Here is a 15,505-nt window from a genome sequence, read left to right on the forward strand (position 1 = left end):
ATTGAGAATATATGCCACATTTTCTTTATCATTCATCTATTGAGGGACATCTAGGTTGGTTCCATAGTCTGGCTATTGTGAATTGAGCTGCTATGAACATTGATGTGGCTGTTTCACTATAGCATCCTGATTTTAAGTCATTTGGTTATAAACCAAGGAGTGGGATAGCTGGTTCAAATGGTGGTTCTATTCCCAATTTTCTGAGGAAACTCCATATTGCTTTCAATAGTGGTTGCACCAATTTGCAGTCCCACCAACAATGTATGAGTGTATGTTTTTCACCATAACCTTGCCAACATTTATTGTTGCCTGTATTCATGATGATGGCCATTCTGACATGAAGTGAGATGAAATCATAGAGTAGTTTTGATTTGCATTTCTCTAATTGCTAGAGATGTTGAACTTTTTTTCATATATTTGTTGATCAATTGTATTTCTTCTTCTGTGAAGTGTCTGTTCAGTTCCTTAGCCCACTTATTGATTGGGTTACTTGGTTTTTTAGTGTTAAGTTTTTTGAGTTCTTTATATATCCTATAGATTAATGCTTTATTGTGGTGCATGTGGTAAAGGTTTTCTCCAAATCTGTAGGCTCTCTCCTCACATTATTAATTGTTTCCTTTGCTGAGAAGAAGATTTTTAACTTGAATCTATCCCAGTTTTGGTTCTTAATTTTACTTCTTGTGCTTTAGGAGTCTTATTAAGGAAGTGAGATCCTAGGCTGACATGGTGAAGATTTGGGCATATTTTAGCCTCAGGGTTTCTGTTGTAGTGCCTACGTATTTGATACACTTTGAGTTGATTTTTTTGCTGGGTGAGAGACAGATTTATTTTTACTTAGCTACATATAGATTTCCAGTTTTGCCAGCACCATTTGTTGAATAGGCTATTTTTTCTTCAGTGAATGTTTTTGGCACTCTTGTCTAGTATGCGATAACCACATTTGTTTGGGTTTGTCTCTGTGTCCTCTATTCTGTACCATTGTTCTACAAGTTGATTTTGGTGCCAATCCATGCTGTTTTTGTCATTACTATAGCTCTGTAGTTTACTTTAAGGTCTGGTATTGTTATGCCTCCTGCTTCTAAGAATCCAAGCTAATAATTGCTTTTGCTATTCTGGGTCTCTTATTTTTCCAAATAAATTTCATGATTGCTTTTTTTTATTTCTATGAAGAATGTCATTGGGTTTTAATAGGAATTGCATTAAATCTGTATAACACTTTTGGGAGTATGGCCCTTTTGACAATATTAATTCTGCCTATCCAGGACCATGGAGGTTTTTCCATCTTCTGAGGTTTTCTTCAATTTCTTTGTTTAGGGTTCTGCAGTTTTCATTGTAGAGGTCTTTCACCTCTTTTGTAAGATTGATTCCCAGATTATCTATCTATCTATCTATCTATCTATCTATCTATCTATCTATCTATCATCTATCAATCTATCTAGACTCTATTGTGAATGGAATCATTTTCCTAATTTCTCTTTCAGTAGATTCATCACTGATGGATAGAAATGCATTTGATTCCTGGGTGTTGATTTTATATTCTGCTACTTTGCTAAATTCATTTATTACTTCAAGAAGTTTTCTGATGGAATTTTTTTGATCTTCTAGATATAGAATTATATATCATCAGCAAATAGTGATAGTTTGAGTTCTTCTTTACATATTTGTATACATTTGATTTCTCTGGCTAGAGTTTCAGGGATGATGTTGAATAGAAGTGGTAAAATAGTACATCCTTGTCTTGTTCCAGTTTTTAGTAGGGATACTTTCAATTTTTCTCCATTTAGAATGATGCTGGCCCTTGGTTTTAGCATATACAATGTTGTATGTTAGCAACATACAATTTTGAGTTATGTTCCTACTATCTGTAGTTATTGTAGTGGGTTGAACATAATGATGTTTTGTATTTTGTCAAATGCTTCTCTGCATCTATTGAGAAGATCATATGATTTTTTTAAAGAGAGAGAGAGAGAGAGAGAGAGAGAGAGAGAGAGAGAGAGAGGAGAGAATTTTTTAATATTTATTTTTTAGTTTTTGGTAGACACAACATCTTCATTTTATGTGGTGCTGAGAATGGAACCCAGCGCCCTGCGCATGCCATGCGAGTATGCTACTGCTTGAGCCATATCCCCAGCCTGGATCATATGATTCTTGTTTTACATCTATTAATATGATGAATTATGTTTATTGATTTTTGTATGTTGAACCAACCCTGAAACCCTGGGATGAACCCTACTTGGTCATGGTGCACTATCTTTTTAATATGTTTTTGTACATGATTTGACAGAATTTTATTGAGAATTTTTTCATATCTGTTCATCAGGGATATTGGTCTGAAGTTTTCTTTCCTTGATGTGTCTTTGTCTGGTTTTGAAATTAGGGTAATATTAGCCTGATAGAATGAGTTTGTAGTGTTTCCTCTTTTTTTATTTCATGGACTGCTTTGAGGAGTATTGGTGTTAATTCTTCTTTGAAAACCTTGTAGAATGTGGGTAAGAATACATCTGGTCCTGGGTATTTCTTGGTTGGTAGGCCTTGATGGCATTTTCTATTTCATTACTTGAAATTGATCTGTTAAAATCATGTATGACCTCCTCATTCAGTCTGGGTAGGTCAGATGTCTCTAGAAATTTGTCAATGCCTTTGATATTTTCTATTTTATTAGATTATAATTTTTCAAAATAGTTTCTGATTATCTTCTGTATTTCAAACATGTTTGTTGTGATATTTCCTTTTTCATCTTATATTTTAGTAATTTGAGTTTTCTCTCTTCTCTTTGTTAGCATGGCCAGGGGTTTACCTATTTTATTCAGTTTTTTCAGAGAACAAACTGTTTTGTCAATTTTTAATTGTTTCTTTTGTTTCAATTTCATTAATTTTAACTGTGATTTAAATTATTTCCTTTCTTCTACTGCTTTTGGTGTAGATTTGTTCTTCTTTATCCAGAGCTTTGAGATTAGTATTAGGTCATTTATTTGTTAACTTTTTATTCTTTTAATGAATGAGCTCAATTCACTAAACTTTCCCCTTAGTATTTTGCCTTCATAGTGTCCCAGAGATTTTGATATGTTGTATCAGTGTTCTCATCTACCTCTAAGAATTTTTTTATTACAGCCGTGATTTCTTCTACTATCCATTCATCATTCAATAGTGTATATTTAGTCTCCATTTGTTACAGTAGCTTGTATTTTTTATTTTATCATTGATTTAAATTTTATTCCATTTTGGTCTGATAGAATGCAGGATATTGTCTCTTTTTTTTTGTATTTACCAAGAGTTGCTTTGTGGCATAAGATAGGGGTTATTTTAGAAAAGGTGTGATATGGTGCTGAGAAGAAAGTATATGTCTTCGCTGATGGATGAAATATTCTATATATGTCTGTTGAATCTAAATTATTAATGATTGTATTATTTAGCTCTATACTTTCCTTATTTAGTTTTTATTTACAAGATCTGTCCAATAGTGAGAAAGATGTGTTAAAGTCACCCAGTATTATTGTATTGTGGTCTATATGATTCTTGAAATTGAGAAGGGTTTGTTTGATGTACATAGATGATCCATTTTTTAGGGCATAAATATTTATAATTGTTATGTCCTGTGTGTGTGTATATATATATATATATTTCCCTTAAGAAGTATAAAATTTCCTTCTTTGTCTCTTCTGATTAACTTTGTTTGATGTCTACTTTATCTGAAATGAGAATGGAAACCCCTGTTTGTTTATGCGATCCATATCAATGATGAGTTTTTTTCCCATCCTTTCACCTTGAGTCTGTGGATCTTTGCCCATGAGGTGAATCTCTTGAAGATAGTATATTGTTGCGTCTTGCTTTTTAATCCAATCTGCCAATCTGTGACTTTTAATTGATGAATTTAGGCCATTAACATTCAAGGTTATTATTAATATATGATTTGTATTCCCTGAATATCCCTTTAGTGTAGATTCTCCCTTTGCTGGTTTTAACTTTTTTCAAACTTCATTCTCATGGAATATTTTGTTGAGAATGCTCTGTAGTGTAGGCTTCCTACTTGTGAATTCTTTTAATTTTTGTTTATCATGGAATGTTTTAATTTCATCTTCAAATCTGAAACTTAATTTTGCTGGATATGAAATTCTTGGTTGACATCCATTTTCTTTCAGAACCTGAAATATATTATTCCACAACCTCCTAACTTTGAGGATCTGGGTTGAGGAATCAAATTGAGATCTGAATTGGTTTTCTCCTATATGTAACTTAGGTTTTTTTTTTCTCTGACAGGCCTTTAAGATTGTATCTTTATTCTCTGTGTTAGTCGTTCTCATTATAATGTGTCTTGGTGTGGGTCTGTTGTAATTTTCTACATTTGGGGTTCTGTAAGCTTCTTGTATTTGATTTGCCATTCTATTCTTTAGGTTTGGAAAATTTTCTGCTATTATATCATTGAAAAGATTGTGCTTTCCTTTGGTTTGTATCTCTATTCCATCTATTTTGATCACTCTTAAAATTTGTCTTTTCATGTTATTCCATAATTCTTGAATTCTTCATGGTTTCTTACCATCTTCTCCGCATGTTCAACTCTACTTTCAAGATTATATATTTTGTCTTCATTGTCTGAGATTCTGTCTTCCAAGTGGTCTAGTCTGTTGATGATGCTTTTGATTGAATTTATAATTTGATTTACTGACTTTTTATTTCAATGATTTCTGCTTGGTTTTCTTTCACAATCTCTAACTCTTTATTGAAGTGGTCTTTTACTTCCTGTATTTTTCTTTGATTTTACTCTTTATACTATCCTTTACTTCACATTTCAGTTTAACTATATATAATCTGAACTCCTTCTTTACATTTCTTGTACTGTGTTATCAGTGGCTTCTGTTGTTGAAGAATCTTGGTTTGTTTGGGGCACTTTATTCCCTTTTTTTTTTTCATGTTGTTAGTGTATTTTCCCATCTAATAGTTTGGATCTAAGGCATGATCAATTCTACCCTGTAGACTTTTAGTGTCCCTGAAGGTTTCTAGCACTTTTCCTTTACTGGTGAGACCAATATCAACAGCACCCAGTGTACATATTATATAGCCTTAAACCTAATAGCTCCCACTAAGGTGTCTACTGCTTTCTCTCATTAAACCAAAATGATGAGTTCAATAATTATCTGTAGTATAAACAGAATATTTGTTAAAATGATTTACAATTTCAAATGGCGTATGAGAGAACAGAGGTCGTGTAGTTTGCAATATTTTCAAGGGAGAAAGAGAGAAGCTAGAAGTAAAAATTCACAGGAAGAGTGAAAGAGGAGACAACAGACATTGGCTGGTGGTTGGAGAAAAGTTGGAAAGAAAATCCAAGAAAATACACAAGAGATAAAGAATACAAACAAAGAGAAAAAAGTAAGACATAAGAATACAACAAAAATGCAAAATACCATTCATATATCGTTGTCCTCCACACTCTGATGCATAAAAAAGATCCTATTCCAAATATGGTACAGAGATTACAAAAAAAATAAAATAAAATAAATCGTGCTGTAAAGTTGAACTATCTCTGCAGTGTTCAACAGTTTCTTTGCCCTGTCTCTGATGTCTCTTGGGATCACAAACCCAAATCAGCCCTCACAAAACCAGCCTCTTTCCCACCTATCTGGGATTCAGATACCTCAGGCTCAACTATGCTGCAGTCCTAATATGTCAATGTTGCTCCTACTTGTAGGGTATACACCTGCTCCTACCAGGGATACACTCATGCAAAGGAGCAATCCTGAGATGCAGCAGCAAGACAAGGGTCACTAGGACACTCAGCAGGAAGACCTCAGGCTCCTCCAAACCTGCAGGCACCCCACACTGGACCTGCAGGTCCCAGCTGGAGTCCCCAGACAAAGGCTCTTGTGGTAAAACTACTGACACCCAGGTCCCAGGCCCTGGCTGGTATCCCAAATGGGTGCAACCACATGCAACCAAACCTGGAGTCTCCCCTGAAACAGTCCTCTAGGCTGTGGGAGAAGCAGTAGTGGTGGTTGTTGGCAGCAGGTAGAGGGTTTATTTAATAGCCGTGGCCACAGTAGCAGCTGCAACTGCAGCTGTGAGGTAGTGTCACCAAGCAATCTCTGGGGCTCAGCAGCAGTGTAGGATTCAGTTGCATTTGTGACAACAGCACCCAGAATGAAGACCTCCAGGCAACCTGAGGCTGGCAGCCATGAAATCAGAGGCAGGAGAAATGGCTATAGCAGTGCAGGTGGCGGTTGACTGACAAGAGACTTCCAGTTTAGTTGCAGCGACCCGGAGGTAACATTGCAGTAATTTAGGCAGCGCCCAGAGAAGAGACCTCAAGCATGGCAGCGGCTTCTGGGGCAGTGGTTTTTGTGGCAGCCAGGAATATATATTTTAAATGACTAGTTTTTAGTTTGTTGATGAATAAATTTTATCTAATAAAACAATACAACTAGAGGATCTCATGAAAATAATGTTTTTTTTTAATATTTATTTTAGTTTTCGGCGGACACAACATCTTTGTTGGTATGTGGTGCTGAGGATCGAACCTGGGCCGCACGCATGCCAGGCAAGTGTGCTACGGCTTGAGCCACATCCCTAGCCCAATAATGTTTTTTTTTAATGTTGTGAAATTCATTTCAATAACAATATCTTATGTAACCACAAAGTTACTAGGAATAAGTATTGTTGCCAATGTCAATAAATTCAGGTTTTTAATTTTATTTTATAGACATTTATGTTCTTAACATTTAATGATAGTTTTATAATAATAACATGTACCTATTAAATTTAAAATTTATATATATATATGATTTTAAAGACAACATTGAGCTCTGTGGGATGTTTTATTGAAAGGTCACATTTCACATACAATATTGAGGAAACTTTCCATTTTTTTAGTATGATTAATCATAGAACAGTATTATTAAATGAAAATATATAAACAGCTACCTTATTTTTTTTCTGTTTTCATTCTGTTCAAAATTAATGAGAATTAATCACTGAACTAGACTTTTTTTTAATCTAGTAGCCACAGTATTCATGTTGTTATGGATGAAGAGAGGACATGTTTGGAGTTAAGAATTCAAATGCTATGTGCCTTAATATTCACTCTTTCTATTTAAACAAATATACATTTACATATGGAGAATATATTAATGTTGCTTATTCCTATACCATATTTTGCAAAACTTCTCATAATATCCTATAAGAATATACTATTAAAAGAAACAAGCCAAATATTTCAATTCTTAACAAAATACATCTTATTTTTGAGGTTACTTGATTGATTGTTTCACATTTTATCCAATGCTAACTATATGTCACTGAATGAATATCTCCCTCTGTATTTTGGTCAGTTTCTTATTCCTCTTGCTTTGGTGAGTGTATAATTTTCAATATTTTAGAATATTCTATCTCCATCTATCTATCAATAGATATAAACTCATATATATATATATATGTAGTCAGATAAGCTTGTTATATATACATGATTGAGGATTTATCAATATTGCTAAAATGAATGTTCTATATCCCTATTTATGCATATTGGAGCCTCTGTTGACCCAAAGCTGTGAATTGACAAATGACAAGTATGGCACAGAATTACTTGATACCAGAAATTTTGGGAGAGGAAAGGGAGATTTTAATAGGTAAGCAAAATGGATGTTTTTGTACAGACTAATCTGTTGAACAGTAAGATCATGGACTTTGGCCCTATATATTTCCTTATTTATTTATAAATCCTTATTTATTTATTTATTTATTTATTGAAATATATTTCAATAGGGAAATACACACACACACAAACATACAAACTGTTAAGGTAACATTTAGTATTTCCCGTTTTGTGTTATTCTGTTAGAGTCTAATTACATTTTTTTTTAATTCAGAAAAGATAAAATGAATATGTATTCTGGAATGCACTGAAGTGTTCTCCATTACCTACTATTTAACAATAAAAAATACCCACGTATGTGTTCTGTTGGGAATAACATGTTTATTTGCATATATATGTGAGCCTGTGTGTATGTGTTCACACTTTTGTCAACATATGTGCAAATCTTACAGCTTCCTATTCACATGTTTACATCCCTTCTTTTTGTTCAATGTGGCTATTTTATAATCCTCATGGCACTCTGTGAGATAGGGATAATCATCATCTTCATTTCAGAGATGAGGAAACTGAACCCAATGTACATCTGGAGCCATATAGATGGATGGGAGTGTTTTGCTGCCAGAGTTAATGTGGGAAATAGAATCCCTTTCCAGAATGCACCCTGCTGGCTCTTACTATTTATAATCCCCTTTCCCTTCCTAACATGATCTGGGTTTGTACCAAATGCCACTACACTTGGTATTGAATATCAACTTCCAACACTCTTCTATAGCTAAGTGTGGCCATGATTGAGAATTTATCAATATTACTGAAATGATTGTTCTATATCCCTATTTATGCATATTGGAGTCTCTGTTGACCCACAGCTATGAACTGACAAATATGGCACAGAATTACTTGATACCAGAAATTCTGGGAGAGGAAAGGGAGATTTTAATAGATAAGCAAAATGGATGCTTTTGTACAGACTAATCTGTTGAACTGTGAGATCATGGACTTTGGCCCTGTTTATTTCCCAAAACTCACAGATCATTAGAGTACAAAAAGAGAACCTTAATGCATAAAAACTAGAAAAATTGAGCATTCATTATCTAAGTGAAATTCCAGTGTAAATGCAGATTGTGATAAAACAATTGGAGTAAAGCCATGTGCTACTTAATGACAGGAATATATTCTAATGAATATGTCATTAGATGATTTCATTGTCTTACATCCATCAGAGGGTGTACTTCCACAATCAGAGATGATCTATGTAAGTTCAAGATGTATGATGCTTCAGCTTGCAGAACCTGGCATACTGTTCAACAAAAGCTTATTTTTATAAGTAGAAATTTACTCTGACAAGTTTATTATATACCAAATAATAATTTAATTTATTATCATTACTAAGTATTATGCATCTGTATTACTTTAATACATATGGTACTACAGTAAGTTTTTTTACACCAATATCACCAGCTTCTTATGTGCCATGTACTGTGGTATTATTTTACAATAGTTACAATGTCACTAGAAGATAAAATATTTCAGTTTCATTGCATTCTTATGAGAACATTATTGTATATGTGGGTCTTCATTGAACAAATGTTATTATTTGTTGCACATGTCTTTATATTGCAAATATATAAAGCAACAAGACTGAAAGGGAAAAATGTGCTCATATAAGTAACCCCAAAAATGAGTACAATTTTTACAACTAAAGATAAAAGAAGCTGTAATTAAGCATTGCATTTTTGTTGACAAGGTAATATAGCACTAGATATGGATTAACAGTTTTGTGACTATTATGCATAGAAAAATTGAAAATTATGTAAACAGGTGTTTGAAGGGAAAGTTTTGACATATGGATTGGGAATTTATGGATAGTCAAGGAAGTAAGCTAGAATGATCCATGTTACAATGAATTAGATTTGGAGACATAAGCATGAACTCATGTTTATCTTAATGTACATACACAGGCATCTCTAGAGGGTTGTTTATACAAAGGTCAGTACTCACTGATTATTTTCTTTATTCTGTCAGTTGAGGTCACTTAAAAGCAATGTCTACCCAAGCACAATGGACACATCTAGCAATCATATTTTGGATTCTAATACCATTTGTTATCCATTGAAAGGAACCTGGGATACATGTTGAAATGGATGGTGCTATGAATCACGAACCATGTATAAGAAACTATGAAAGATGAGTCTGCAGAATCCTTTGATGCCAGAATATAAAAAAAAATTAGGAAAAAAAAACAATATCACAGTAACAGAGTATATCAAAGGGACATAGAAGCTCTCATAAAGAGCTCCATTGACTAAAGCTAGAAGAGTTGAGCAAAAAATTGAGTAATAACTTGGTCAATTGGTGGTTCTATTCCAAGTTTTCTGAGGAACCTCCATAATGATTTCCATAGTGGTTGCAACAATTTGCAGTCCCACCAGCAATACATGAGTGAACCTTTTGTTCTCACGTCCTCACCAACTTTTACTTGTATTCTTGATACTTGTATTTGTGATAATTGTCATTCTGACTGGAGTGACATGGAATCTCCATGTAATTTTGATTTTCATTTCTCTAATTGCAAGAGGTGTGGAATATTTTGTTCACATAATTTTGACCATTTGTATTTCTATTTCTGTAAAGTGCCCATTCAGTTTCTTTGCCAATTTATTCATTTTTTATTAAGGTTTTTTTTTTCTTTTTTAGTTGTCTGTACAAGCCTTGAAATTAATGCTCTATCTTAGGTGCAGGTAGCAGAGATTTTCTCTCATTCTGTAGGCTTTCTCTTCACATTCTTGATAGTTTCCTTTGCTGTAAAGAAGCTTTAATTTCATGCTATCCCATTTATTAATTCTTGATATTATGACTTGCATTTTAGGAATGTTCTTGAGGAAGTTGATTCCTAAGACAACATGATGAAGAGTTGAGCCTACATTTTCTTCTAGTGAGTACAAAGTCTAATGCCTAGGTCCTTGACCCACTTTGAGTTGTGCTTTGTGCAGGGTGAGAGTTAGCAGTTCAATTTCATTCTACTACATATGGGACTTACAGTTTTCCCATCATCATTTGTTGAATTTCACTCCTTGTTTTATACCAGAAGGGCTTAAAATCAGCATTTTGCAATGATGCATCCACATCAATATTTAGAGCAGGTCAATTCACAAAAACCAATCTATGGAACTAATCTAGGTATAAGGGTTCTGACTGTGGAAAAGTACAAGACAGCGAGTTTCTCTGGTGAGCAAACTCCTGGAGAATAATAGGTGTCTTGTTTTCTGCAGCTGGAACATTCTGCAGTTTTCCCCAGGAACTAACTCTTAAGATACATGTTTGACTGGAAAACATATCTAATCATAAGCAAGAACATCTTACACTATAACCTAATGTACCCTGCTTAATGATATAACAAATAATAATGTACTAATGGTGCCAGTGACCTAATGTAACCTAATGGTATAAATAAATATGGCAGCTTAGACAAGTACCTATTTTCTGCCTCTGCATCTTGTTTCTGTCCCATTTTGTTTGTTTACACCTAGGTGTCTTTCAACAAATTAATGAATAAAGACAATGTAGGATACATATATATATATATATACACATACACACATATATAATATATATATAATATATTTTATATATTATAATATATATAATGATTTAGTCAATTGGTGGTTCTATTCCTACTTTTACTTGTATTCTAGATATTTGTATTTCTATCTCTGAAAGCGCCCATTCAGTTCCTTTGCCAATTTCTTTTATATCATATATCTCTCTCATATATATATATATATGTGTGTGTGTGTGTGTATATATATATATATATATATATATATATATATATATATATATATATATATTACTTTGCCATAAAGAAGAATGAAATAATGGCATTTGCTGATGAATGAAGGGAAGTGGAGACTATTATGCTAAGTGAAATAAGTCAGTCCCCAAATATCAGAGGCCAAATGTTTTCTCTGATATGTGGATGTTAACCTACAACAAAGGAGGGTAAGGAGAGAGAGAATAGAAGTTCATTGGATTAAACAAAGGGATGTGAAGGGAAGGAAGAGGGGAGGGGAATATGAAAGAGAATAGAATTAATCAGACCTAACTTTCCTATCCTTGTATCCGAATACTCAGCTTGGTTAACTCTACATCATGTACAATCACAAGAGTGGGATATTATTAGAATAAGTTACACTCCATATATGTACAATATGTCAAAATATACTTACTGTGATGTGTATCTAAAAAGAACAAATAAAAATACACTGTAAAAATTAAGGAATATTTTATTATAATCTAAATTTACAACATGTATCTATGAGTTCATATTGATTATCTAAATGACTGAATAAAAACAAATGGGGAAAAGGAGACATAATTCATGAAAATAGATCTCTCTCACATTGAGAAGCATAATACCAGTTTTTAAGTGTGAGTTGCTCATAGTGATTCCTTTCCAAAAAGGGCAACATGGACAGGGAAGGAAATAAGTAACTTTACAATGGACCAACTTGACAGACACTTCTTCAAATGGTTGAACAAGGTCATCATCAAATACGGTAAGTCCTGTTGATGGTATGTATCCTTGATGGAATGTAATGAAAACACTGCTGGATTTCTGTGTTTCTCTTTTTTTCAAAACGCAGGGTTCTATGATGATTGTGAGAAAAATATCAGACAAATCCCATTAGAGAAATAGTCTATAAAATTTCTGAGCAGTATTCCTCAAAAATCTCCAAGTCATGAGAAAAAAAATGGAAATATTTGACACTGTCATAGTCAAAAGTTACCTAAAACATGAAATTTTCATTATAAATAAGATATAATTTTATTATAAATAAAATATTACCTGGGATGGGATCCTAAACCTTAAAAAAGGATACTAGGTAAAAAATTAAGATCTGTGAAGAAAACAAGAATTTTAGCTAATAATTATGCATGATATTGGTTCATTTATTTTAAGAAGTGTATAAACCTAATTCATGATATTAATAATAGGAGAAGCTAGGTACAGTATATATAAAAAACTATGTATATCTCTAACCTTTCTATAAGTCTAAAACTGACTTGATAAAGCAAAGTTGGTCTTTATGTAATTTCCCTGTCTCTGCCAAACTATGAGCATCAATGGAAAAGAGGAATAAATTTACCTATAATGTTGTAGACTCACCTAACAGTTCCAAGCAAACTGTGTTTTCAGCCTTTATTTAATGTCTGTGTCATTTTATACTATAAGGAAAGCAAAAAGAGACAGAAGCAAGGTGCAGAGGCAAATCAAAAGCTGCTTGCCTAAGCTGCTAGCATTATTTATATCAACTGGTTACTTTAGGTCATTGGCATCATTAGTACATATTGTTCATTTTTTTACTAGGAAGGTTACAGACTTAGCAACGTTATGCAGCTTATTCCTCAGTTACATACTAAATTGCAATGTGCAATGTTAGGAGCTTTGTGTAGCTCTCAAGAAAGTCCATTGTATAAAGTTACTGTTATGTGAATGGGTTTAGGCTTAGTGAAACCTTGTAGTTGTCTAACAATAGAGTTCATTATTTACCAGGATCCGTGTGCCTGAGATCAAGGTTAAGGCTGATAAGACTCTAACACAGAGCTTCCTCATGAAGGTCATTACCACAGTAACTAGGCATTGCACATATATTTGTTACCTTACTAGTTCCAGGGAGAAATTCCAGAATACTCCAAGTGTGGAAAAAAGGGCACCTGTTACCCCCCAGTTAGTTTGCTCACCAGAAGAATACTATCCTCTACATTCCACAGCCAGAATACTTACATTATATAAATATTTTTAGTAATAGCAGAAGCAATAGTGATACCTGTTCTCAGACTTTTTATTCACTTTAGTTGATGGTGAACTTATAATTCTAACAAGTTGTCACAATTTCCGAATGTAAAGGTAAGTTGATTGATTGTGCATGTGGATGTGATGAGAATGGTTTTCAATCCTTATTCTCAATTACTATACTTGTACCTACATAATCAGCAATAGCATTTTGCTGCTTGTACCCAACATGGAACAGACTGGGAGTAGCACTGTACTAGATGATGAAAATTTAGCACATCATCTAAAAATGCATAATGTCTTTACCTAGAGAAGATTTTCACTGCCTCATTGAGTGCCAACATTTCAGTTAAGTAATCAATCAGTGACATAGTTTCTGCTCAGGAGAGATAAGCAGAAGAATCAATATAATGACATATATTCAATGATAAAACAAAAGAAAGTATTCAAGAAAGGAAGTGTTCCTAATTATTCATTTGTGTACCTGTCATATTAAAGTCTTTCTGCTAAAACCTATTCATAAGTGATATGTAAACAGATGAACCAGCATATATTTTACATAGGGATGACGCATTGAGGATATGTTTCAAAATAATTTCCTATTATTTCTGATAAAAGAAAACCTACCTTGCCATCATCTACAGAGATTTTAAAATAACATTCAATAACATACCATAAGAGAGCTTTCCATTGACTTCAAGATTTGGGGTTTATTATGTTTGTTTTAATGACATAAATCATCTTATTCACTAATGATTTTTTCCTCTATGAATATTTTATTTAAAAAATGCAATATTAAATAATTTATGTATTTCTTTATTCTTAGTGCTTATTGAATTTACAGTGCTATCATATTCCTTACCTAGGCATATTGCGGCAGCATTTTTCCATTAAAAAATCAATTAATGTGTACAATAAATGAGACTAGGGGCCATGTTTTTACAAATTAGGACAATGTCCAGCATAGGACATTTGCTCAATGAATATTTGTTGAGTGACTAATAAATGGATGTATCTGAATACTGGTTCTGTGGCTAAGTAGTAATACTCATGTCTATCTTATCAAAATGTTTTGGAAAGCTCTTGCATATGTGACTCAATCCACTATACTTCCTTGATTATTCATTTAGATAATTGTTCTATAAACTTGCATGTTCTGCCTGTGACTGCCTCTTGTGCCTTCAACTATCATTTTTATGTTATAAACCATTGTCTGGGTCTGTGGACTGCATGTATTTAGATTGATTTTACTATCTGCAAGATCCTTCAAAGAAGTCTCTTTGTACTTGGTACTTAATTAATCCAAGGCAATTTTGTGCTTTTTAGAATTCCATCCCTTAAAAGGTGTGTGTGTGTGTGTGTGTGTGTCTGTGTGTCTGTCTCTCTGTCTGTATTACTATACCCATTTTTATCTTTATATATAACTACCTCATATATAGCAATACATAGATATAGATATAGACATAAGAAAATAAATATTGATTGAGGAAAAGTGTAGTTTTTATAATGCAAGGTATAGAATTAAACCTAATCTTGAATTACACTATAGTTAAGTGGAGACATGGAATTCAAGTATAGCCAACTCTTTCAAGACCATGTTAGTAAGAAGAACAGAGAACTAGAATAGAGCTGAAAAACAAAATGGGATTACCTCATGGGAAATATCTATGCAATATTTTCATGCTGGTGCAAAGATCTTTTTGAGATGAAACAATAATGATACCAAAGATGCAGGGGACAGATTCAGAATTCCCCTTTTGTCATAACATTTTAGTATTAGTATTTTAAAATCCTGTAAAAATTTTCAATAATTAAATATAGTCAATTATATTCTAAACTACTGTTCCGGGTTAAAAAAAAGTAGGGGAATGGGAGACAGAAATGAAGTATATATATGTATCTCTTAAACATATGCACTGCTATGGTTCAAGATGAATCTACTCTGCTTCTAGAGAAAGGACATAAATGTTAACATAAGAAATTATTAGTTGTGGTAACTGTCCCTTACTAGACATCTTTTAATCATGCCATGTCATAAGATCATTTGTTTCTGCAGTCTTAATTTTCAAGTATTCAAAAATAAGGATCTTTTAACTGTGCGTCACACTGGAACTTTTCAAGATATATAT

This window comes from Urocitellus parryii, chromosome 11 (genome assembly GCF_045843805.1).
Source record: "Urocitellus parryii isolate mUroPar1 chromosome 11, mUroPar1.hap1, whole genome shotgun sequence".
Taxonomy (NCBI): domain Eukaryota; kingdom Metazoa; phylum Chordata; class Mammalia; order Rodentia; family Sciuridae; genus Urocitellus; species Urocitellus parryii.